Source organism: Eptesicus fuscus, chromosome 10 (assembly GCF_027574615.1).
Source record: "Eptesicus fuscus isolate TK198812 chromosome 10, DD_ASM_mEF_20220401, whole genome shotgun sequence".
NCBI classification, from domain to species: Eukaryota; Metazoa; Chordata; class Mammalia; order Chiroptera; family Vespertilionidae; genus Eptesicus; species Eptesicus fuscus.
Window position 1 is genome coordinate 62,452,963 of NC_072482.1, and position 27,487 is coordinate 62,480,449.

The window sequence follows — 27,487 nt, forward strand, 5'->3', positions numbered from 1 at the left end:
TGATGTTTCTGACTCTCTATCCTTCTCCCTTCCTCTCTGTAAAAAATCAATAAAATATATTTAAAATAAATAAATAAATGACTCCTACATTTTAAAAAATAATTTTTTTAAATTGACCAATTAGTCCTCTACTTTATCTTTATTTGAAATCTAGATGGTCAGAATATTCAAGTTTAAGTTTCCAAGGCTTAAGGCAAGATAGGCCTCCTCCACCCCCGTGTGTGTGTGTGTGTGTGTGTGTGTGTGTGTGTGTGTACAGGTATGGATGTGCATATTTAGTTATACAGACATTTAAAATAGTTGACTATGTAATCAATTGTGGGATTATGTGAATTTTCCATGCTTTTATTTTCTCTCTGATTTGGTGCTGATGTTTTGCTTGAGAAACATAACTGAAGTGACACAGATTCCTCAGGTTAAAAGCTGATGCATAAACGTTACAGACTTGTGATCTACTGCAGGAATAGGTGCCAAAGGACAGGCTCTGGCCAAAAAAGAACTACTGTAGTCCCCCCTTATCCATGGTTTCACTTTCTGAGGTTTCAGTTGTGTCCAGTCCTGAAATACTAGATGGAACATTACAGAAAACAACACCAACACAATTCATAAGTTTTAAATTGTGCATCATTCTGAGAAGCCTATGAAATCTTGCTCCGTCTAGCCTGAGATGTGAATCATCTCTTTGCCCAGCATGTCCATGCTATATATATTCCCCGCCTGTTTGTCACTTAGTAGCGATCTCAGTTATTAGATCAATAGTGCTTATATTCAAGTGACCCTTATTTTACTTAATAATGACCCCAAAGCGCAAGAGTAGTGGTGCTGGCAATTCAGATATGTCAAAGAGAAGATGTAAAGTGTAGTATGCATAGGAAGAAACAGCATACACTGAGTGGCCAGATTATTATGATCTCTGAATGCATAATAATCTGGCCATTCAGTGTGTGTGTGTGTGTGTGTGTGTGTGTGTGTGTGTGTGTGTGTGTTAGAGGCCCGGTGCATGAATTCGTGCATGGGTGGGGTCTGGCCAGCCTGGCCAGGGGGAGGGGACATGGGCGGTTGGCCGACCTGCCTGCTGGTCGAACTCCTGGTTGAGGGGACAATTTGCATATTAGCCTTTTATTATATAGTATATACACTGAGTGGCCAGATTATTATGCGTTCAGAGATCATAATAATCTGGCCACTCAGTGTATATGGGGTGGTTCCGACATCCATTGGGGCTCTTGGAATGTATCCCCTTGAAGATAAAGGGGGACTACTGTACTCCTAACTATTTAGATCACATCAAATCCTCCATCTTTGGAGGATTTTTATTTTTAGAGAAAAAGGTTTTTATTTTTAGAGAAAGGTTTTTATTTTTAGAGAAAAACCTGAAAATAAAACTGAGAATCCCTCAACTTTGAGCTCTCTCTTGATATGACCATCCCTCCAACCCCCACCACTCTCGTATTTCCAAATGCCTAGGGGACATCTCCAATAGGTACCTACCAAAAGCACCTTATGACTGGGCAGGGCAGGCAAAGGGATAAAGAGATCGTGAAAGAGGTGTCAGCCACATGTTCAGAGAATGGCAAGAGGCTTGGTAATGCTACCGGATTGAGAGAGGGATAACAGGATGGTGGCAGGCTGGTGGGAGAAAGGCTATAAATTAAGGTAGAGACCAGATCATAAGAGGCGGTATATGTCAGCTAAGAAGTCAGCCAGATAGGAGAACATTTTTGCTACCTTTGACCAGGTATTTTCAACCTGCCTCTATCCCAGGAAGAGGCAGAAAAATAGATGCAGCCCGAGCATATTCCTGGACTTAGCATCATCATGTCAATCTCACTAACCCTGCTGGGTCAGTAGAATTTTCTCCTAATTGGTCTTCAGGGTCCAGGACAAAAACCACCTTTTCACTCTTGTTTCCTTTGGTCCCACTTCTATGCAGAACTAGATCTCCTCTCCTCTGTTCTTACAGCACTTTATTCACTACCTATTTCACTGTCGCCCCTGCTTGAATGCCAGCCCGTCTGTGGCCAGACACACACACTGAGCACTGTGCCTCCACACAACTGGTGCCATCTCTGCTGGCGGAGGGAGTGAGGGGGATGAGGGGCTGTGACAGAGTAACTAATGAAGAAATAACTGACAGAAAGGAAAGGAGTGAAACTGTACTAAACCACGCCCACCCCATTCACTCCTACATGTAGGAGGAGGGGTGCATGTTGGGAAGAAAGGGTATACCCACAAATCACACACAGCATATCCATAACCAGAAGACAATCTTTTCTTTCAATTTAGTCCTGTGTCTTTAGATATAATTAGACAACAATGATCCCATCTGGAGAGTCTGCTGTTACAGTATCTTTAATATTCTCCAGTGTTTCCTGTTTTATTTTAAAAATGTGACTGAGAAACTGAGATTTAATAGGTTAGAGTCACAGTCACATCTCATATGTGGTGAAGGAGACTGAAGGGGGCCATGATGGATCCAAGAGTAGAATCACGATTTGAATTTTGTTTAATTATTTTAAGAAAAGAAAGGTTGAGAGAGAAATGAGGTGTACTTTTCTCTTGCCACAGATCTTCTCTATTCCCAATTCAACCCTTTTCACTACTTGCAAAAGATTTAAAATATTCATTGACCTGCCAAAAAACATCCGCACATTACTAGACACGTCCTCACACATTCACATCTGAATGGCTTCTTTCTGCTCCAACGATCATGGCTCTATTCAATCAAAATTAAAGTGAGAAACTCAGAACTGGACGTGGCGTGATGTCGTGGCGACTGAGGATAAAATAGTCATTTGATAGCAACTTCTATATAAAGCGTGTCAACGGGGGCAGTGTTCCTTCAGTTATTCTTAACTTAGGACCTAAGGCACAAAAAAGACCAGGCAGGGCCAGACTCTGCCACCATGCCAAAGAACGCTGGGATACACACAGCGTGCACACAGACGCTCCTCAATGTTCTCTGGCGCGGGGTGGCCCCTGGCTCCCAGCCTGAGGCCCAGGAACAGGCCCATTCTCACAGTGGCCTCCCAGACGCCTCCACAGCTGCACAGACACGAAGTGCAGTGTATGGGGCCATCCACGCTCAGGGTCGCCACAATCTCCTGTGTGTCTGACGGCTGGGGCAGGCCTCAGAGACAGGACCCAGCTCAGACAAGGCCCTTTGTTGCCCTGTCTCCCTAGGAAAAATGCATTTTCCTCTAGCCATTCCTTCTGGACCTAGACTAGCTCATTATCCTGTGTCCCCCTCTGCACAGACGAACCTTCTAACAGGGCTCGAGATGGCAGCACTGAAACCTCTCATCCCATCTCACTCGCCCCTGGTAACGGTGCAGTGAGTGATAAGTGCACATTCAAAACGGGGCGGGGCCCAGAGCAGTGACAAAGTTGGTAACAAGTCGATGCCACCCAACGGAATCTTCAGCACATGGACATGGTGCCAAGGGAATTCCTAGGAAAGGGTCTAATCTAGAAGAGGCCAGCAACGATGACCAGGAACATCCCGAGTCTCCCACACTGGGAGGACATCACTGGCTCAGCCAATGTCATATAAACTTTGTCCTACCGCCTTGTTTTTACCTTCTTTTCTGTAAATACTCATTTACTTCACTGGAAAGGTACTATATGCTCATTGAAAATCTGCACCCCCTAGTAAGACACTGGAGCTTTTCCCTGCTGGCCAGTTTTCTATATGCAAACAAGTGGTCACACTTGCTTGCAGTACCCCCATCTTGCACGTCACAACTGGCAGCACATACAAATTGACTTCTGATAGAAGCGAAGCAAACAAGAGTGGGAGGCACCCCAAATATGACAATGTACCCCATCAATTAACTGCATGATCTTTTGCTATTAGTAAAGTGCAAAACATAGGCTCTACCACCTAAGGGTGCCTCTTACCACTGAACTATAAATTCTCACCACTGACTTATAAATTCTGTGTCCACAGCCAGGGAGGGAGCAGTTGGTTCGGAAACCAAGTTCCAACCCTAGCCATTTATCTGCTCTGTGAATGAGTGGAGGGAAGGGGGTGCAGCAAGGGAGATATTAAAACACCCACAGGGCCAGGCCAGCAGGTAGAATAAACGATGGAGCTGATGGTCCTCCCCATCGCAAGAAGACAGCTGCTATGCTGCTTGGGTAGGCTGTTGTCAGGAGAGAATACAGGCTTAATTTTGCCAGATCTTCCAATATTTTCAAGAGAAGCTAGAAATATCAGTTTTTATACAAAACCAGTTATAGTTTACAGTTTTTTAAATGCACCATGTGGCCCAAACAAACATAAATGAGGGTATTATCCACCCCGTAGACTGACTGGTTTGCTACTATTTTATAAGTTGTAAGATCTATTCCATGATTTCTCTTTCTTTTAAATAGGACGTTGACTGCTATCTGCCCTCCACTCAGGGTTTATTAAGAGCACAGAAGGGGTTTTATTATCATATAACAAAATAATCCAAGTACATTCAGATGCAAAAAGCAGCATAACATGATCTGACCCCTCCCCCCTTTTTTTTAAACCAGGATTTATACAAATGTTCATACATGAACTTGACATTTGGTAGAATTATTTGAAATATGTACTTAGGTATGTTAGCTTCTAAATAAACAAAAGAGGAAAACTGTAATATCCTTAGAGGATGAGGGTGTGACCAACTGGTTCAAGTGGTGGGGCGAAAGCCTGGCTGGAACAGCTCTGATTTTTTAAACAAACGCTGTGTAGAGACAGGTAACGTAGACAATACCTCTCAGGAAGCACTGCCACAGAGGGCAGCAGGGAAGTGGGGTGGTTGCCAGAAGAGAATGCAATGAAGGTGAAGATAATGTATTGTAAAACTTGATGGAATTACAAATGTTTGTATGTTGATGGAATACATCCTGTTAAAGCAAACAAACAAATATGAGTACCGACTGAAGGAATTTTGTCTGCAAAATACTGGACAGTGTGAGGTGCAGTAAAAATTTTATTAGTAAGCGTTAAGAAGCCAAGATCTAATAACACAGGTTTTCCCTAAACAAGAAGTCAGAAAAAAAAAGAGAAAAAAATCTTTACTATAACACACATTGCCCCACATTTTATACTGTGCCATTTCCGTATTTGTCCTTTTTAGCCTACTTCTAGCACAGTCTCTCTTTGCTAAAATACATTAGTTGCCATGGAAACGATGTTACAGTGTGTGAAACCATTTACTGTCCTTGGAAAGGCATTCATGATAAAACTGAACAGTGGTATGTTTTAAAAAAAAGAGAGATCCAACAGAAAGCAGTTGTGTAAGAACACAAGATCTCAAAATCGTGACTTCATAGTAAGTATTCCTCTACCACCAATATCATATTCCCAGTTTGGCCCACATCCATCAGAGAAGCATTTTCCTCCTCCTTTAGCCAAGTGGTACCTAATCTCTGACCTGTTAGGGAAAACAATAGATTCCCTATAATTCCCACTTACCTCCCCATAGGGCGGGGCTGGGAGACTACAGAATCAGAATGGCTTGTAGGCTAGACAACACCTCCATAATTGGGGAGGATTTAATCCTGATACATTCTGCTGTCCAACTTTGTTATTAGAGACAGAAATGATACTTGGGACATAGAGATTTGGACTTGAATTTCCTTATTGCCATAGATTAGCAAGACACTTATTTTTTTTCTCTTTCATCTATTCGAAGTAAACCATGCTCATTCTTTTGAGAAAATATACTGAGCAGCTCTCATGCGCAATATTGGCAAAGAAAACCAAAGGAGAAGGCCCTTAACAGCTTAAAATCTAGTGGGGCCAGTGGACAAGGGTGGGAGCATGAAAAGCCTTCTGGGCCACAGTGAGGAGCTGGACTTTATGTCATAGGAAGACAATGAGGGGTTTTACCCAGGAATGTGATCTCACATAGATTTTTAAAAGCTCACCCAGCTGTTGTGGGAGTGGGATTGGAAGACAACAGTAAAGGAATGCAGAACTGTAATGTTATCAGAATAGTCCAGACCATCAAGGATGGTGCAAAGGAGATGGAGAAATGTGATCTCTAACTAGGGTACCTTTACGCCTAGGCTTGTTGGTGAAAGTGCTAGCTTACACCTATTGTTCCAACAGCCAGTTGGATTAAGCATTTGTCCAGAGGTTTCATTTTTTAAACCAAGTATTACTAATAGTTGCATTAAAATGTACCAACATTGGTGCATATGCACTTCCAGCTTCTGCCAGTCTTACCAGTGGGTGAGACAACTGCATGGAGAAGAGAATTTTCACCATAACATGTGATTAAGTCTGAAAGGTGACCAACGACAATCCATCTCTTCTGTCCTTCCCAACCTTGGCTTAAGTAAACACCCCCTTTCAAGGACAACACGCAGGATGCTCACTAATAAACAAAAAAACACTTGGACATGAGCAGCTAAGGACAGCCAACTCCTCCAACTGTCAAGTCTACTAGTCGCTGGATGCTACTGGCCAGCTGCGCTGTGACCCATGCCGCAGCCCGAGATGTCCAAAATAACAAGGCAGAGGGACCAACAGGAATCATAGAAAGTTACAGGTTAGGTTTATATAAAATATTTGTGGGAAATAGGCCTTCTCAAGAATGGTGTGAATGCTCTCATTACAGTGTTTTTGTCATTTATTGATAATTAATGCTATTTTACTCTGCAATATTTAATGAAAAATTGAATTTGTTTTTCAAGAAAGGTGATGATGAATGCTAACTGGTACAAAATGTTTACTGATATTAACTATCTACCATGGAAGCCATAGTGATATCATTTACTACATAAACCATAAGTCACACATCTACTCTAACAGCAGCAGCAACTACTGCAAATGTTAATAGTAATTGTAAATAGCACTGTGTCTGAGGATGACACGTTCTTAGAGTTCACTAACGTAGCACTCTAGGAAACCTGACTCTGCTTTTAGATTGAATGGCTGCTTTTCTAGGTTGATTCTGCTTATTTTTGAGTTCAGGTTTTTTGTGCTTATATGGAAAGTGAAGTGATACCTTTAATGTGTTGGTTTTATTAGCAGAAGGGAAAAACTTCGCAAACAGTTAAGTGATTCCAGCTTTGTGTTAGTATTAACAGGTATTTTAAAAAGAAAATAATTGTTTGATTTTTTCTATTTCCTGAGAGCAAAATAAAGCTGTGGAGGTTCATTCTGTCACAGGTAAAACATCTCATGTTATTGAGAATGCTACTGTGACTTGTGAAAAGTTTAACACAAGAGATGAAATTTTGGGGGTAACACAAATACAAATTTTGTGCTGCTAAAAGCAGTTGTCCTTACTAAATCAAAAAACCTATGGAGAAAAAAGTTACTTGGAATTGGGTATGGCATATGAACACCTCATAACTGCATTCAAACAAGTAGTTATATCCTACCAAATGAAAAATAAACTATAGGTGAAGAAATTGACAAGTTAGAAATATTGAACTACAAAATTTTTGTGACAGTGTTCTGTGAATATTCAGCATGTTCGTATATGCCTTCTGTTTTGCTGCCTGTCAGCATCAACCAGGTTTTAAAAATGTCTGAGAAACGTCTGAATCAATGTAGGTGTGTCATAATGGTATGATAGATGCATTCTATAAAGTTTGGGTGGGTTCTGTGCCAAAACAGTTGGAAATCTTTGTTCAAAGCAGTGTCACTACACTTCTGTTTCGAAAGCCTTTAGCCAATAGCAGGTATTAAAAACAAGAGCTGCTAACAGAAAGATGTTGAAATTTATCCCGAAGAAAGCAAAGGAGGAACAGAACACACTAAATTATGAGAACTCAAGTAGTGTCCAAGATTTAATTTTAATTCTGAAATTGTATTATGTTTTGGAGTATCTCAACTTGTGGTGATCTTTTGATGGTGCTCCTAGTTTTGTTGTTTTGTTTGTTTGTTGTTAATGTTTTTATTGATTTTTAGAGAATGAGGAAGGGAGAGGGAGAGATAAAGAGAAACATTGATAAAGAGAGCAATACATCGATAGGCTGCCTCCTGCATGCCCCTACCCAGGATCAAGCCCACAAGGGGCATGTACCCTGATCAGGAATCGAACCTGCAACCTCTTGGTACATGGGATGACGCCCAACCAACTGAACCTCACCAGCCAGGGCAGTGCTCCTCGTTTTAATTAAATACATTTATATTCTGTACCAGAATGAAGAGAAATTATGAAGATCTATGATTTTGTGTCATCTAACTGTGATAAAAGAATTGAAAGGACAATAGGGGAACTTATTTTCATTAGTTTTGTCTTATAAAAATACTGAGGATAAGAATTCTGAATGGGGTAAAAGACCTGTGACAATATTTGGGCTAAAATATTTATAAATTTCAATATAAAAAAATTATTCTGAGGCCTCCATTTAGCAGAACTTGCTCTCAGCTGAAGTGTATCTATAGAAAGAGCTATTTTCTCAGTTAAAAATATTATGACATACACATAAATGCCAATTGAACATAGTAACAATTTCAAATATTAACTATAAAACACAACTTTGAAGATTACAAGTAGCTCTATGAGAAAATAAAAAAACATTCTTCACAAAAAAGAATCAGTGACATGAATATTAGAGACATATGGCTAAAAAGCTGAGTAAGGTGAGTGAGTATTTACCAAGAATAACTAGTTTTATGTTCTTTTTAATGTCTAAAAAGTTCTTTTTTTTTCTAATGTATATGGGCATGATTATAATTTTTAGAAATGTTATTTTTGAGATTTCAAATAAACCTATAAATACTATAAAATGATGTTGGTTAACAAATCAACATTTAAAAAATTCTATAATTTTAATTATTTTACTTTTAAAATTTTTCATTGTTGACACTATTACAGAAATTCCCATTTTCCTCCCCTTTGTCCACTTCCACCAAGCCCCTACCGCCCCCCTCTTCCCTCTGACCATCACCACACAGTTGTCTGTGTTTATGGGCTATCCTAATATTGATCAACCAAAGGACTTGTACACACGCATATAAGCATAACCAATGGATACAAGACACTGGGGGGGGGGGGGGGGGGCGGGGCAGGTGAGGGCATGTACTGGGGGGTAGGGGAGGCCGGGGGGAGGTCAATGGGGGGAAAAAAGGAGACATATGTACTACTATTTATAATACTTCAAACAATAAAAAATAAAAAAAAATAAAATGACATAAATAAAAAAATAATAATTAAAAAAAAAAGCCAGGAGCCGCCATGACTGAAACAACCAGATGGATGACTGAACAGCAGGCTGCGTGGGGCGACCAGGCTGGTAGGGGGTGCAGTAAAGGGTGACCAGGCTGGTGGGGGGGCAGTTAGGGGCGACCAGGCCGGTGCGGGGGGCAGTTGGGGGCGATCAGGCCGCAGGCAGAGGCGGTTAGGGGCGATCAGGCAGGCATGCAGGTGAGCAGTTGGGAGCCAGTGGTCCCGGATTGTGAAAGGGATGTCCGACTGCCGGTTTAGACCCGATCCCCAGGTTCGGGCCTGAACCGGCAATCGGACATCCCCCAAGGGGTCCCGGATTAGAGAGGGTCCAGGCTGGGCTGAGGGGATCCCCCACCCCGTGCATGAATTTCGTGCACTGGGCCTCTAGTTCATATATATAGGGTGTCCCAAAAAATGCATACACACACTTTGAATAATTAGAAAGTCATGTTTATTAAAACACATTTCTTTTTCAAAATTGAACTATCAGCTGTTAAAGTGTATATACATTTTGGGGGACTCCCTGTATGTTCTTTGGCTAATCTCTTCACCTTCTTTCATCCAGCCCCCTCTTCTCCCTCCCTTCTGACAGCTGAGTGGCTCCTTTCAGTAAATGTTATGGTCCCCCATCTCTAGCTCTCTTGGCTCTCACTGACAGATGAGGGAAAATATGAAAAGTATTTACCTTTTGAGAAAATGTGCTCAAAACATCACAGTAATTTTCTAGTAGGAAAATACATAGTAGGTATCCCAACAGGCAACATCCCACCTCACTCCACCCTGCCAAACTCATGTTTTTTTAAACAAGACTAAAGATTTCTCTTCCAAAATTACTAGGCACTTCAAGAAACAACAGGGTTGAAAACATCTTCTTAAATGCAATATCATCCCTGTATGAATGTCAAAGAGGAATGAAATGTACTGAAAAAGAGCTAACTGGTCCCCCCACCCCCCTTCATTTGAGTGTTCTAGTAACTACTTATGAATTATACTTGAAAATGAATCCTTTCATAAACTCATGCTTTATTTAGTCAATGAGGATGGAATAAAAATGAAGAGCTTCTCCTCTCACAGAGACTACAATTCCTAGTATTCACTCTGATACCTTTAAAATATGAAATTGAAGGGTCACACCCAGTGAAAATGCTTGTCTTCAGCATCTCAGGATATTGATTAGAGAAAGGCCTAAAATTTGAATACTTTCCTCTGACCTGAGGCTCCATAGCAACTGAGGTCCTTCCTTCCAGGGCACTCGGAAGAACTGCCTTTTACTAAACAAGGGAAGCCCAAATCCCCACTATATTTTGGAATATCTGGTGGACAACTCTGCTCCTCCAAAGGGCAGATCGCCCCACTTCTTCTCCAAGATGAACCGACCATAGGGATGTTAACCCACAACTTACTCAAAGAAAAAAGCATACTAATAGTATGCAGCAGCAGCATACTATTAAAACACAGCTCCAATGCGGTGCGGCAGGTTTGAAATTTACACTTACTACTTAGCTGTATATACACTAAATATGTTACTTCATTTCTCTACAGTTGAATTCAACTTGATCATGACCATCGCATTTCTGCTTATGAAGAAAAAACCAATATTGCTACTTCCAGATAACTTAATCTCTTCCGATATAAAATTTTAGCTGCTTCAGGGCAATAAGTAAAATTTAATTAATCTCAAACTGCCTCTCATGGCTGTGTTCATTTCTCTCTCCCTCCTTCCCCAGGGGAAAATTATAGACCACCACAGGATGGGGAGAGAACCTGGTCCAGGTGCTGACCTGCAAGCCCTCACTGGCCTCCTCGGGAGGTGCCATCCCTTTGTCTCGGAATGTTGGCCTGGCTCTGCTGATGGGACTGGTGGATACCTGCAGTCATGATCCCAGCCCGCCTTCAGCAGAGGCTGGCACAGTCCATTCTGTGCCCGCTTCATTCTGACCCCAGGCCTCTCCCACCCGGCTCTCTCAGCACCTCCACATTTACATGAGGAGGTCTGCAGTGCCGTCAGGATGTCTCCTATGCCACAGGCAGGCACCGGGAACCATGAGGGGACACCATCTCAGGGCTAGTTTCCACAAGGTGCTTTCCTTCAAGAGTTCCAGACAGGATGCGGGGTCCAAGTGCTGCTGCTGCATGCAGATTATCCTCCACCCACCTGGGGTGGGGGATCCCAGTCACCCATTCCTTTCTCATCTCTCGTTTCATCCTAATCTCTACAAGCTCCATCCTCCAATCCAGAAAGGTATTTCCTGCTTCCTGCAGCCTCCCTCCTGCACGGCTGACTGTGCAATCTATGCCAGGCCTTCTGAGATCTGGCTCCTTGGAATAATTTTTTTTCTAACAAAGTCTGCCTCTTTTAAAGGAAGGCCTGGGCTAACTCTGATCTCTGAAACATGCTTTAAGTGCCTGTTTTAAAAGTCCACAGCTGAACAATGTCTTCTTTGTTCCAGCCTATAGTCTGTCCTCTCCCTGAAGTAATAGAATCCTTAGCCTCCATGGGGGAGACTCCCAGGGCAACAAGAATTAGGAGGGAAGTAAAGTAAATTGAATACCAGTTCAAAATATTAGCCCCAATAAATTGGCTGGTCATCATGAGAGGTCTCAGAGGTCCCAGAACACTCACTCAGAATGTTTAAGACGTGCCACATAAGACAAGACATTCTTCTGGAAGACACCGTTTATACCTATTTAAACCAAGGACTAAAGGGGCCTGTGCCTTTCAGTTTCTTGAATTCTTTGTATCTAAGGTCCTAAATTTCTATTTTATTAAGTGGAAATCCATTCAACGGGAAGTGACCCTGTGCACTATCATTTTGGATCTCTCCAATTCTATGGGTTCCCTCTTCCTAGGGCCTTCTCACCGCTGTCTCTCCTCCTCCACACCTGCTATGTTTACTCATCAGATTCCTAAAACTTCAGAGCCTTCCTTACCTTGGCCATCCTCCAGCTCAATCCCCTCTTCAGCCTGAACCTACCTTCAGGTGATGCAATTGATATTTTCTCTAGTCTCTTAGAACATCCTCCTCACTTGACCATTTAAACCAATTCTCAACTCTAGGTCACCCCCAAAGTAAGATTTTCCACTCCCAACATGATAAGTACTTTCAGGCAAAGTCACAAAACTGGGCTAAAGAGAACCATAAAAAATACCTACAGATTCTAATGGGACCTCACAATTTCTCTGCAATGCCTTCTATCCATTTATTAATAGATCATCCTATATTTTTGTTACTCTGGAGTTTTTCTGCATTCTCCAAGCCCCCATCCCATCTCTAAATCTGTGACCCTCAGATGATGGCTTAGCCTCTAATTTTACTGAAAAGTTTTAGGAAACTCCACTCCTTCAAACTTCTTTCTTTTCACATAAAAATGTCACTGTATCTTCATCTATCTCAGAGTTACAAATCACACATGTAAAGTACTGTGCCTGCACTTTCAGCACTCGAACCTATAAATACCTTTCTCTTCTGTTATTTCTCCCTCCAAGCTGGTAATTTTTATCTCTCTGAGGGCTATCATGGATTGAATGATGCCCTCCTCCCCCTACCACCCCCCCCCCTCAAAAAAAAATATGCCCATCTGGAACCTGTGTGACCTTATTTGGGAAAAGGGTCTTTAAAAATGTAATTAAGAACCTAGTGATGAGTTTATTTTGGATTAGGGTGGGTCCTAAATCCAATGACATGTATCCTTATAAGAGGAGAATGCCATATGAAGATGGAGGCAGGAATTGTTGGTCTACAAGCCAAGGAAAGCCCAGGTTTGCCAGTAGCCACCAGAAGCTAGGGAAGAGGCATGGAACAGTCTCCCTCAGAGCCTCTGGAAGGAACCAACCCTGATAGCATCTTAATTTCAAGACTTCTGGCTTCGATGTGAGAGTTTTTGTTGTTTTAAGCTACCCAGTTGGGGAAAATTTGTTTTGGCAGCCACAGAAAACTAATGCAAAGACTCCTTCTATACTCACCATCACCTTGCCCATAACAACTCTTTGTTGATTCCTTCCCATCCATTATCCCCTCTATTTCCAGCCTTACCAACATCACTCTCTTCAGGGAATAATTTCCGTATGTTCTAGCCCATTCAGGAGACACTGAGAGTGCAGTTAGGTGTTCTGCTGGGAGACACGGGGCAGGGCTCTTGCCACAGCAGCAGTTCTGGATCTTAAGTGCACAGGAGTGCTATTGTGGGGATAGAGGCCTGGAAGCCTCATCCCTGGGAACAGACTCTGTCACCTCTGGGGAGGTGAGATCAGGGAAGGCAGTGGGGCTTGCCTTCGGCCTCCCGTACTGGACTCTCCCTATGTGGCCAAGGTACAATCAGAGAATGTTTGGGGCTGCAGTTTTCCAAGTGCCAATCCTCCTGGTATCACACCCAGCTATAAACTAACCAGAACTTCCCAGGAATTACTGGCACCCACAGAGGCATCTGGGTTTGCTCCTTATACCACAGTCCTTATAGGTTCTTCCCAGCCACGCCTCACTGGCTTTCATTCGCAATTCTTGACCTCTTAGCATTCTGAAATCAAGAATCAGTTGAATAATGACTATAAGACAGTGAGAATTGTATGGTTAACCTCACTAGTATAAAAAGGGTGTGGTATGGCACATCATCTATTCTTTGAACCCAACTTGAAGATAGGACTAGGATTTGAGATCACTGCATTTCAACCTAAGGACGTGTAATATAAGGTGGAACTTAAAACATTATGCACAACCAAAATATGGATTCTAAACATGACTGAGGATCTATCAGTGCAGAGGACCCAATGTATTATCTACAAGAAGAAAATTTATTCAAGATGCATCTCATTCTACAAGTACTGAAAACACTTGGGAAACCTCCCAGTTTGCACAGTTCAGTATTACACTGAGCACAAAGCAAATTAAGTGAGGTGAGCTTCTAGCCTTCCAGTAGCTTGCTACTGAAAATGGACAATTTTGATGCTGACATGTATGAAAGTGAGTGAACGTGAACAAATTGGAAAAAGTGGTGACATTATATGCCAGCCAATGGCAAAGAGCATTTTGTCAGTAGCATATGATCTCCCACACTTAAGGCAGTGGTTCGGCAATGGGCAGGAAGGTGGGAAAAGCACTGAAATCACAGATAGTGAATGGCTGAGGAAGAAAAAACAGTTCACCACTACTTTCCAAAGACCATAATGGTACCCCTAGCCCATCTGGGCTGCAGTAATTGGTCTACACCCACAGAAAGTGTTCTTCTTGGTCTCCACCCTTCAGATATATTAAATCTGACATCTAGGTGAGGGTTGGGCAAGGGAAGCCATTAATGAGGAACCACAGAGGGCTATTTCCAGGTAGGTAAGAAGACCCTTAATGAGTGGCTGACAAACACTGCATATTGTGCTGCTGTGTCTTTTGTTACACATGTTACTTGAGTAGTGCCTCCCCTCAACCATGGCTTATTTTATAAGGCTTATTTTCAATCATTCTTTTGAAGGATATATAAACAGAGACTGTGATATTTTGGGGGATATAGTGTGAAATAATTACTTTGTAGGACTTTAAGTATATGATGGAACCCTCCCCTCCCCGCCCCTGCTAAGGAGATTCTTCAAATGGTACTACTACCAAGTGAAATAATGCATGGAAAGAAAGGCACTCCCCACAGCCGAAACTGGGGTTCATATGGCCGAGGAATGCAGTTAAATGCTACTCTGAGAAGTCCAGAAATGGGCAGGTACATAATAGGTGAGTGCCTGCCTTCTCTCATACCTCCAGGATACATTGGTGGTCCCTTTCCCATCATTCATTACTGTATTCTTCCAGTTTCCTCCAGATTTTGAAATATTCTGCATTTACCCGGGTCTTAGATGTTCTTGTGCACTGGTGACTTCCTACTGTTTTTAGTGAAAATCTTAATGAAAGTCGGACAGCACAGGGCAAAGAAGTAACTATTTCCTTGACCACCTTAAATTTTTAACAAAAAGCTCAATATTCTGAACAAAAAAAAAAAATCTTTAAACATATACCATTCTGAAATACAATGATGGGTCCTAAAACAGTCTAGGACAGTGGTCGGCAAACTCATTAGTCAACAGAGCCAAATATCAACAGTACAACGATTGAAATTTCTTTTGAGAACCAAATTTTTTAAATTTAAACTTCTTCTAACGCCACTTCTTCAAAATAGACTCGCCCAGGCCATGGTATTTTGTGGAAGAGCCACACTCAAGGGGCCAAAGAACCGCATGTGGCTCGCGAGCCGCAGTTTGCCGACCACGGGTCTAGGACAATCACGGAACCTAAATCGTGTGGGTTGGAAACTACAGAAGCTCCATATCTGAGGAGATGCCAGCCCAGCCTCACAGAGGCCGGAAACCAGCTATACATTCCAGTATCCTGCCCCAGGGCCTGTCTGAGTAAACATCTGCTGACTGTCTACACTATGAAAGACATCCTGCTACATGCTATAGGGGAACCAAAAAACAAAAGGAAGCGGGAGCAGCAAACACTATTTTTGCATACGTGAAGCCAATAGTCTCTTGAGAAAACAGGACCCATAAATATGTATTTCTAGGAAACCTAGATTCTAGTCTAAACTAAATTAATAACTGGATGTATAACCGTGGGCAAGTCACAGAATTTCTTTACAGCTTGGATTCCTCACACCAGGAATTAACTAACAACATAAGGCATCACATATTAGGAGGTAACCGAGAGACACAAATGTTCAATGCAAGAGAATGAGAAGACTAGGAGAGTCTTCCCAGATTTGGGCTTCCAACTGGACCTTGAAAAATGGATAGAATCCCGAGAGAAAGAAGGGTCAGGGAATTCCAAGAGGAAAAAAACAACAACAACCGCACAAAGGCTGGAACACATAATTCATATCAATGTTACAGTAGATTGACATCTGGCTAATCAAGTGTTAATGTCATGGTGAACGAGGTCAGCCAGGTATGACTAAGAACGTGGAGACAGTTGGAGGCATTGAATATCCAGTTAAGAAATTTGGTCTTTCTCTTATTCATTGGGTTGTTAATAAAGGAACAAGGCAAAAGAACCAATATCCAGTATCAGCCAGCACATCCATTTTCACATGGATCAAACCTCCTCATTCAATCTAGAAAATATAGGAGTAACACAACAGGAATTGTGTGTGTGTGTGTGTGTGTGTGTGTGTGTGCGTGTGTGCGCGCGCGCGCGCGCTAAACACTTTGTTTTTTAGCAACTGGAATTGTTATTTGCAAATCATGGAATCGCCTAAAGGACATAACATAGCCGAAACCGGTTTGGCTCAGTGGATAGAGCGTTGGCCTGCGGACTCAAGGGTCCCAGGTTCGATTCCGGTCAAGGGCATGTACGTTGGTTGCGGGCACATCCCCAGTGGGGGGTGTGCAAGAGGCAGCTGATCGATGTTTCTCTCTCATCGATGTTTCTAACTCTCTATCCCTCTCTCTTCCTCTCTGTAAAAAATCAATAAAATATTTTTAAAAAGGACATAATATATCAAGAGAATATAGATCAGGCAAAGGTATATACAGAGGACAGCCACAGAATTGACATTTCAAGGAGACAATAATAAAAGATACATAATGACAAAATGCTAGAGTTCATTGATATCTGAAAATAATGAGGTGCTCGCTCTGTTCTAGGAGGTTAGACAATAAACTAGACAACAAAAAAGTGAAACCCTCCAAACTCTGAGAGCAAACAAGAGAAAACATTAACAGAAATCAGCACTTTCCAAATTATCCTGCGTGCATGTGCCTAGCTATAGGCAACATATCACACAATTTCTAAAATAAAATTAAAATCAAATTTTACAAGTGACAGTATTTAAAATTGTTATTGCTTTAAAATAGACACTCCAATGTGTGGGAATGAAGGAACTTGTTCATGTTTATTTGCCTTTTCAGTAGAATTTAAATTGGGCAGGATTTCACAGAAATCCAGATTCAGTAACTTTTTCTAGGGATCAGAGAAGAAAGGATTGGAAAAAGTGCCCTGGGCTTTGTTGTGGGAAAGACGATCTGGATCATTTTTAATTTTCCACTAAAGTCCTGCTTTTCAGTATATGGCAGATGGAATCCTTATACAACTCCATGAAAAGCCTACTATTTTTGGGTACTTCAAAGATGGAAGCTCTGAAGAAAATAAGTGTTTAAATTCATCAGCACATTCAAAAGGAGCAGGTACTTAGAAATCTTAAAAATACAAGGGAAGAGGTCTTTCTGTGATGGATTTCTGATCCCCAGCCTCCTCTGGGTGCTGCTCCCCCTGGCTCCAGCTGATTGATGATTCTCTACCACTTCATGGCCTGCTCCCATCACTGTGGCTCAGACTCACTACATTTGCTTCATTCCTCGTCTCTCAGAAGCTGCCTCCCAGCCATTCTCATATACAGGCAAGATTTTGGGGTTCAATCCTGCCAGCCCCATACTTACTAAATGAGAACAGGGTCTGGGAACATGCATTCTGTAAGGTCCTCAGAGGATATTCATGCAATGATGGCCCTAAAGCTCTTTCCTTATTATGAGCTGGTTCAATAGATTATTAGTAGTTGTGCCAAGGCTGATGTTTACTGTGTGTGGACTATGAGGTACAGGGCGAGGTAGTTTATATTCTCATTTGAGAGACAGAACAAATTTAGTGATAAAAGCACAGACCCTGGAGCCAGACTGATTGCCTGGGTTCAGATCCTAGCTCTGCTGCTTACTAGCTCTGTGACCCTGACTAAATCACTTAACCTCCATGCCTCAGTTTCCCCACCTGTTAAATGGGGATAATAATGGCAGTACCTCATCAAATAGTGCTGAGTTTGTGATGGGAAAATCAAACCATGAAAAAGATATAATACCTGACTTACAAAGAGCCCACAAGTAATAATAATAATAAAAAAAGACAAGTATCTGTCCACTCTCCCACCCAGCTGACTTCACTTTGTCAGACTGTGACAAGGGTGATAATGGGGTGGTAACCAAGTGCCATGGGAGCCCAAAGGGGGGACTTCCCAGAAGGTAAGTCTTGAATGGAGCCATAAGAAGGAATGAGATTTCCACAGGCGGGGAAGGTGCCTTTGTACCACGAACACTGAACACAGAAGGAAGTGCAAAGCAAAGGCAAGGAGGCTTGAAAATAGGCAGGGAGTGAGAAACCACAGCTTTGGAACAAAAGCAAGCATGAGTTTAGGAGCCAGACAGACCTGGCTTCTCTAGTAATTAGCTGTGTGACGATGGGCAAGTTACCTTTCTGAGCCTCAGTCTTGCCATCTGACCAATGGGGATAATAATACCTGCCTCATAGAGTTATGACTAAGTAAATTACTGTAAGTAAAGCACTTAATAAGGCCTCTGGGGTTCAATAACAATGGTAGGCATTATTATTTTTATGGTGTACTTAGAGAGGCATGAGCAGCTGTGGTATGCACAGACCAGAAATAAGTACCCTTCAGAAAAAGCCTTCTGAATTGAAATAACCAATGGGTTAAAATTTTCCCATACTGTATTTTTTTTCTCCCCAAAACTTACAGTTAATAGGCACTCAATACATATTTGCCCAAACAAAGTGGGTGTTGCTTGGGGTCACAGGGTCTATAAAGATGCTCTCGGCTTCCTGCGAATACCCGGGAAAAGGACCCAAGTCTGTCTCACATCCAGAGTGAGGCAACGCAGGTCATTCTGGAAGCTGGCTCAGATGAATGGGAAAACGCTCTCACCCGAACACTACGACGCAGAGCCTTACAAACATTGTTAAAGTTTCATGAGTCAGTGAGCATTATCTTTTCTTCCCATGTTTTTATTGGGCCATAAATCCAGTTCAATTTATATCCTTCTAGGATTACTGTGTTCTAATCAAGTCCAGAGTGCCACTTATTCCTAGGTTATCTGGACTGCATGTCATCCAAGTCCATTTGGATAATACTGTTCAGGCTACTCATGTGTTTTAGCAGCTAATAATTAGATTTGTTCAACTAGATACATTAAAAAAAGATCATATTCCCCTAAATAACCCAAACCACCCCAGTTTTATAGGAACCAAGTGCATGAAAATCATAACGTGTGGGTGGTGGTGGTGGTATTTCCAACTTCATAGCTCATTCCACCTTTAGAAAATCCAACTCAAGTGATTTACACTGTAAATAGGTCAAAATTCTGATTATCTGACTAAAATAGAGAAACCCTTTTACAGGGCTAACTTCAAAGTGCTTTTGTTTTCTATTCTCAAGAATAAAAAGGCTCTGCATTTTTTAAGAACACTTGCTAAAAATGCTGTTTTCAAGCATACTATATAAATTAATTTTCTACCTTTTCCCAATAACTCTTAATCCAGAATTGGCAATCACCCATATCCCTTTCTAAAATATTCAAAATTTCTTTTTTATGCACACAATACATGTTCATCCTCCCTTCCCTAAGGGGCCATATATGCTATATGTATGTATGTGTATATATGTAAACGTTGTGTATATACACACACACTTTAACAACAGTAGCAAACACACAGCTTTTCCTGTGTGGGGGGTACTATTCTCAGTGCTTTATATTTATTAACTCATTGAATCCTAACAGCAAATATTTGAGGTACAAACCATTATCCACATTTTAAAGGTGAAGGAAGGGAGGCAGAGAAATTAGGTAACTTGATCCAGCTCACAGAGCTGGGAGGGACTGAGCCAGGACCATACCCCGGGTATGGCCCTGGGCTGAAAGGCTTGACATCTGGCTCTCAGCGGTAACTCTGCCACCTTGGTTAAGTCACTTAGTTCTCTGGAGCTCACCTTCCCTTATCAGTAAAATGGACATGTTGGACTACATGATCTCTAAGCCCTTTAGGGTTGTATGTTCTGCAGGTTTTGACATCTATTTCTACCTTGGTCTGGGGAGCAGTAGAGTTGTAGACTTCCATCCCCTATTCCCCTGATGCTGCTGCAACTGTACTTGTCATTCTTAATCTTGCTTAATATCTGAGCATACCCTCCGCCCCCTGGGGATCAGGGACACCTCGCTCCCCAGGGCCTGCCCAATCCTCCCGCTGTCCCTCTCTCACTCAGGGCCTGGGCTTCTCCTCCCCCTTCTCCTCTGTTCCCAGGCTCTCTCTCAGCCCTGACTGCTCTATCTCTATGCTCTCTCTGAGTGATACCACCCACATCTAGGGCTTGAAGTATTTTGTAATTTGCTGCTGATAGATTTACATTTCAGTCCTACTCCTCACTCCAGACCCATCTATTCAATTGCCAATGAAATACCTGGACCTGGAAGAGAGAAGTATTCATGACAAAGTCATCACTTTACACACACCAGCTTTTCCTACTGAATTGATGCGTCTCAGTGTCTCTCTTCACCCAATTCCCAAGGACCCCTCTTCTGGCCCCTCCATATCTATCTCACTCTCTCTTATTCTGCCTCTTTTGCTCCATCCAGACCCCCTCATCTACTGCTCATCTGAGTTTCCATAATTATCTTTCCTCCATCTTGACCACCACTGGTCAATAGCTCACTGTGGCCAAAGGATCTTTATAAGTTAAGATCAGATCAAGGCAGTGTCTCCACTTACAACACTTAAATGGCATTCCTGACAAAATACAAGAACATTCTCAGTTTTTCCTCCAGCCCTATCTTCTCCCTCTGTCCATCTCCCGCCCACCTACCCTGAACTTCTTGAAGTTTCCCAGAAGGTCTGTGCATTGGCCTTCTGGGCTGCTCTTTCTGGGGCAACAGCCATCACACAACACTCAACTAGGTGACTCCTACTCTTCAGACTGTTACTCTTCATCTCGAGGACACCTCCTCTACCCTCTCTTTGTGGAGGTCATGCTCCCTCCTGTATGTACCCATGCTCCTATGAGAATCCCTAGAATCGCAGATTATCATAGTGGGCAGAGTTTTCCTCCTGCAGGTAAGTTCCTTGAGGCAGGATCGTACCTTTTTGGCCCTGAATCATCTAGCTCAATGCCTGGCAAGTGGTAGATGCAATAAAGGAATGCTACTGAATGAGTACATATGTAGGACAATCCACAATCTCATAGAGACCTATCTGTGGATCACTAGAAGAACCCAGCTTAAAATAATCACACTGAGTAAAGGTATTTCCAGTATCAACATGCTGTGCTTTCTCATTTAAAAATTTTATCTTATTTTCTATTTTCTAGGTGAACAACAGATGAGGGTCTAAATCAGTGGTTTCCAACCTTTTCTTGGCCATGCCCCACCTAAGCATCTCTAATATCTTGATGCCCCCCTGTGACATATAATTCTTATTATTCAAAAAGTGAACTCCTATTCATGTGATGGAAGCCTAAAAGGCCATTAACTTGGTCTAAACAAGCTTCCAAAGAACATGGCTTCCATGAAAGAGAAAAATAAAAGGACAAAAGGTCAGCTGAAGTACTGAGGAAGAAGTCACTAAGAAATTGTTAAAAATAATAATAATAATATAAATTGATAGGAAAATTGGCAAACAAATTTTCAAAACATATAATAGAGAACTGAAATGCATAAATATGTCACAACATATATTTATATACTGTATATGTGCCCCTAGAACCATAAGAAATGCAAAAAATTCACTGTTAATAACTCATTCTCGAATTGCTCCCCTTAAAAATCAAAATGTCCCCCTATGGGGCGTGTGCCCCACGGTGGGAACCACTGGTCTAAATGGAAGGAGTGGAAGTGGGAATGAACATTTTACTTTTTATTGAAATATAAAGTCCTATTTCCCAAGCAGAGTATCAATTTCCAAAGCATTTACACCCCTCTCCACCCCTTATGGCATGTAACACATTTAATTAATATCATCATTACATCCATATATAGTATTTTGCATATTGCCTAGCGGCTAAGAGCAAAGGCTTTGAAACCAAACTAATTAGGCCTGAATCCTGACTCTACCACTTACTGGCTATATGATCTTGAGTACTTAACTTTCCTTGCTTCAATTTTCCATCTGTAAAATGGGGATTACATATGAAACTACTTCACATCATTATTGTTAGGACTAGAATTTAAACAGTGCTTGACAATAGCAAATGCTCAATAAAAGTTAGCTATTATCAATCATTTTTATCTCCTCTAGTAGACCGTGAGCTCCTGAAGAGCAAGGACAGCAGAGGTATTCATTTTCAAGGCCTTATCTCCCAGTGCCTTGCACACAATAACATCCTGGCCTAATGTTTGCTGAACAGGTGAATATAATGAACTGTTCATAGCAAAAGTATGTACATTATTAAGTATGATGACGAGTACAGACCGAATTGCTCCAATAATTTGGAGGCCTGTGGAGAACAGGGACTGTACTTTGTAGAACATTAGCAGTTCACCCTGCTCCTGGAGGTCTGGAAGCTCACTTAACCTCCTAGGAATACACAAGGCTCACAGTCACATGGTCAGGGTAGCTGTGTGACATAGGGACTCAGGTGGGACTGAAGAGCTGGGTTGACTGAGGCTGCCTTCCCATTAGCATGGCCTGGGGCAAGAAGTTTCTCCTTTGGAGTCTGCTTAATTTCCTCTTCCAATGAACAGAAGGTTGGACTCTGATTTCTAAGGACTGCCCCCGGCCCCCCCCCCCCCCCCCCGACCCCCGCAGCCACTTGGGGAGTCTCTAAAATGAGCAGATAAAAAACTAGGCCAAGAAAGGTGCTACTGGAGTAAAAAATAAAAATGAAATACCAAAGGCAACACAGGAGCTGTCACATCACACAAGGGGTTGCTGTGAGGGAACTGGCCACTTGAACTGACAAAAAGCAAAGTGTTTTGAAACATGTTCAAAATGAAATGATCTGAGCTTCTAAAACCAAAAGAACAAAAACAATGATGGGTATAGACTCCAATTAATTTGTCATCAGCCTACAAACTCCTTGAGGACCATGACTATGCCTTGTTGAGTGGCAGCATATGGCAAAGCTGCTGGCCAAAAATACATTTCTTCTTGATCTTTCATCTACTCACAGGGCTAACCTCTATTTCCCAGGCTCCCTTGCAGGTAAAAGTGGCCACAGAACTAGCCCTCATGTAAAGGATGGAAGGAGAAGTGATGGGTGTCATTTCCAGACCAAGGTAATTAAAAAGTGGGTGCACCCCCTCCACTCCCTGTTTTGTTTTCTGCCAGCTGAAAGCAGGTTACAATGGAGCACTATGAGACGGTAGAACATGGGTCCCAGAATCAACACCTGGAAGAAAGCCACCCACCGACCACAAACACCCATTTTGGACTATCACATGAAGAATAATAAATATCTATTGCTTTTGAGCCATTATATTTTTGCAGGTCTACTTGTTACAGCTACTAAAATTAGCCTAATTAATCCAGATGCCTAGCACATATCAAAGACCTAACTCACATTTGTTGAGAAAAGATAAATAAGACCAGGTCCCTTCTCTCAACGAATGAGGGAAACAGACACATGCCGAACATGTCTGCTGCTGAAGTTTGAAAACAAAATTGGAAGCATGATGTGTTTTGGAGGAGAAAGGATGGAAAGCTTCATAGAGGAGATGACTTTTGAACTGGGCCCTAAAGGTGAAATGGTACCCAAGCAAATCAGATGGGGTTGGAGATTCCATACTCAGAAGAAGGCACAGAGTGAAGGTGCAGAAAGCTGAGGGTAGATTTGTTCACATTCAACCTTATCATTAAGTCTAACTTGGTCAGCAGAATGCCTATTTCCTGTGCACTGACTTTCCTTCTTGGGTCTGGCATCAAACAAACAACTCTTTGTTTTTCTAGTACACTCATTAACCCTATTGCTTTTTTTTTTTTAATATAAAAAGTTCCACAGTGAATGTCCTTAGAAAATGCAGAAATAAATGTTTAATATTAATCTTAACCTTTTTCTAATAAAATTCTTGAAGAGCAAACTTGAGGTAGTTCTATTACTTATAACAGTTTAAGAATCACGCTCGTAGGAATCATTGGTTTCAACCTACGTTTTGACGTTATCAATTGAGCATGTAATAGTTACTGGCTTACAAAATGTAGCACTAAGCCCCCAGATTTACACTAACATTTCCTCTTTAATAGGAACATCACGCAGATGGTTCAAAGTTCAGTCAAAAGATTCTCTACATCCTTTGCTCATAGCTAACTAAGTGCCTCCAAAACCTTGAGATAGTAACAAACCACTTCCTCCAAAAGTCTGTGAATCCCTTCTTCACCGTACCCATGGGGCAGAGATCAGGAGAAAGAGAGCAGAAGGGTGGAAAGTATTGCAGTCACTCGGGTGGAGAGGAAGGATGTGGGCCTCTGAGGGCTACCCTGAGATAAGAAAGAAACAGTTTCTAGTGGTCTTCCCAATACCAATTGAATGCTGTTATCAATGCCCCAAGAACTTGTTTTACTATAAGGGCAAAGGGAAAAACACTGGGAAGACAAGATTTCATTTCCAAAGACTTCAGTTTCAGCACTCTGAAGACTGGAGAAGCGGCAGCAAGTCAGGCTGCTGCCCTCGTATCAAACACCAATTTAATTCTCTGACTCAGAAACAAAATTTTCTGCCCCCACATTAATTTATCCCACTCCAGCTCTTAGCACCGAAAGAGAGGGGGTTAAAACGGGTAGGGAGGGCTACCTTGAAAGTAAAACAACTCTTAAGATGGCTGGAATCATTTCCCCCTTGAATCTAAGAAATAACTGCAGCTGCCAGTCAACACTGCCAGTCCAGGATTACTGCAAAATGCTAGCACCTGCTACCCTGCATCTGGGGCCATTTATTTTTCTTCTTCTTCTTTTTTTTTTTTTTTTGTAAATGTGGCAGGAAAGACTGCTTTATCTGAGAGAAAGGGAAGCCCCAAGCAAGAGAAGGAAGAAGCATTGCGCCCATCCTTGGGTACTTTGTGCGTCTCTTCTCTGGGCACTGAAAGAGCTCTTTGTGTCACACACACACACACACACACACACACACACACACACACACACGGAGAGTCTGTGTGATTTATTGGGGGAGGAGGGACAAGAAGGGTGACTTTATTATCCCTCTTCTCACTGAGTCCCAGCAAAATCTCCGCCTGGGCCCAAGCTCTGTGGCCTCTTTCTGGCCCGGTCCCCTCCGCCTGTGGCCGCAGAGATAAGAGAGGGGAGGTGACCAAATAAAAACAATCATCGACCTAGGGAAGTAGATAGGAAATCCAGCGACCAGGGAAGGGGGGAGGAAGGAGCTTGGGGGAGCAAGAGTGGGGAGCAGAGGAAGAGGAGCGAAGGCTCCAGCACTGGGGACGGGGAAAGGACGGGTGGGTGGCGGCACAGGAAGAGTGAAGGGGAGGATGGGGGAAGTGCAAGGGAGGTGCCAGAAATAGGCAGGAGGATGCGCTGGGGAAGGCGCCGGCCCTCGAAGGAGGAGGCCGAAAGGTGGAGGAGTGGGGCAGGGGTGGGGTGGAGAGGGAAGCAGCACGGGGCATCAATTATTAAGTGATTACATCATCCCTGACATTAAAACAACACACAGCCCGGGTCCCCGCGGGGGGCCCCGAAAGGAGGGCGGGGGCGGAGTCTGGGCCAGCCTCGCCTCTCAGCCGATTCCCATTCTCACCCGGCTCCCGCTCGCGGACGGGAAAATGGGCCCCCATTCCTGCGCTACCGAGGCGCAGCACCCGCCTCGCGCTCGGCAGCGGGAAGACTGAGAGCCGGGCCAACTCCCCGAGCCCCGCAGGGCGCGCAGGACCCGGAGACCTTAGCGCCGGGCCCCACCGCGGGGGCAGCGCCGCGCGGGGCGCCGGCGGCCGGGTCCCCGGAGCATCCCCGCGGCCTCGCCGCGCATCCCCGGACGCTTACCTGTGCGGCACTCAGGCTCCGGAGCCCATTCACATGGTCCTCTCCCCGCCCTCCTCCCGCGCGGCCGAGGCGGCTCCTGAGGATCCGGTGGCTGCGGCGGGCTCGGGAGCCGGTGGGCCTGCCGCGGGCGCTGAGGGGGCGGCGCCGGGTATCCCCGGCCCGGAGGCCGGATCCTCTGCAGGCGCGGCCGGCGGCCGCCGGGTGGTGCGGTGCAGGCGGCGGCTTTGTGTGCGCCCGGGGAGCCCTCGGGGCGCGGGGTGAAGCGCCGCGCGCCCGGACGGCGAAGGACGCGCGGCTCCGAGGGCAGCTTCGCTTCCGTTCCCGCGGACGGCCGGCGGGCGGGCGGGTCTCGACGATCTTCGGCTCCCGACGACCCCTCCTCCTCACCCGCGGCAGCCCCCTCCCCGCCGGCTCAGCTCTGACAGATGGCGCGACTGCAACGACGCGCCGCCGCTGCTGCGGCTGCTCCCAGCTACTCGCGCTGGATGCTCCTGCCCCTCCAGCCTCAGCCCTGGGAGAAGGGGGCGGGACACACCCTAAGAGTGGCAGGCAGCGCTACCCTATCCACGGGCCCCTCGGGAGCTTCGCGCGGCGCCCATTGGTGTTGGGGCGGGGGCGGTACCGAAGTGGGTGGGGCCACCGAGTGGGTTGAGCGTTACTGTGGCAGCCGGCATCCTGGCTCACTGAGTGTTTGGAGAGACGCGAGGTTGGAGTTGTGTGTGTGTGTGTGTGTTCTTAAGGGTTGTGTGGACTTGTGAGGTACTGAGTTAGGGCGAGAGAAGGAGGGGCGAGAGTGAACTGCAGCTTCTGCTTTGCGGAAGGTTGCAGCTGTCACTGCAGAAAGACATCTGCCATTCTCTCAAACCATGGGACTGTCTGAGAAAGGGCTATCTTGCCTTTCTGGTGTCTTTTTATTGCAAGGTGGAAGGATAAATTGGGGAAGTATTAGGGTGGTGAAAGTGTTTTCTCTGATCAAACTGAAGCATACAGAACAAGGTGGAATCTCATCACAGAACCCTGAAAAGGCGAAGAGAACCTTGGAAACGCACAATTAATATTATTAATAACAAGAACGAGGAGGGGGGAATTAGGAATAATTTATTAGTCTCCTATTTTCGTGGACACACACACACACATATATTTATTTTCAAGCAAAAAGTCTGGAGGAATTATTACTGAAATGGGGGCGGGGGGGGAGGCCGAGAAGACAGGCATTGATTAAGGAATCTGCAACACTGAGTGGAGATTTGTTTGTATATATTTTTTCCAAATCATGTTTAATTGCAGCCATTGGTTGTCTTTGGCTTCTCATATCTTCTTATGTTTTTTCCCTTCACTGAATTTGAGCTTTGGCTCAGATTTTCCTTGATGGAATAATAGCCAGTTTTGCATACATTTGGGAGTGCATCAGTCTTTATTTCCTATCCAGCTTTTCTATGGCAGGATGTAACTTCACACAAAGAAACGCTTTGGCTTCCTGATTTTCTTCATAGGTAATTCCTGTTTACTGAAAGTTCTGCTTTAAGGCATGCTCAGATTCATTCTCAATGATTTTGGCAAGAACCCATCTCTCCCCCCGCCGCCCCATAAAAT

General features: G+C 43.5%; 1 protein-coding gene across 4 annotated transcripts in view; it reads right to left on the reverse strand.

Annotated features, from left to right (window-relative positions):
• The window catches only part of FYN (FYN proto-oncogene, Src family tyrosine kinase), a 206,135-nt gene extending 179,742 nt beyond the window's left edge, over window positions 1–26,393 (reverse strand). For all 4 annotated transcript variants that reach the window (XM_008159381.3, XM_028140293.2, XM_008159451.3 and 1 more), the window contains exon 1: window positions 25,895–26,393. The gene's annotated coding sequence lies outside the window, so the exon portion shown is untranslated. The remainder of the gene's footprint in view (window positions 1–25,894) is intronic.
• Between the last annotated feature and the right edge of the window lie 1,094 nt (window positions 26,394–27,487).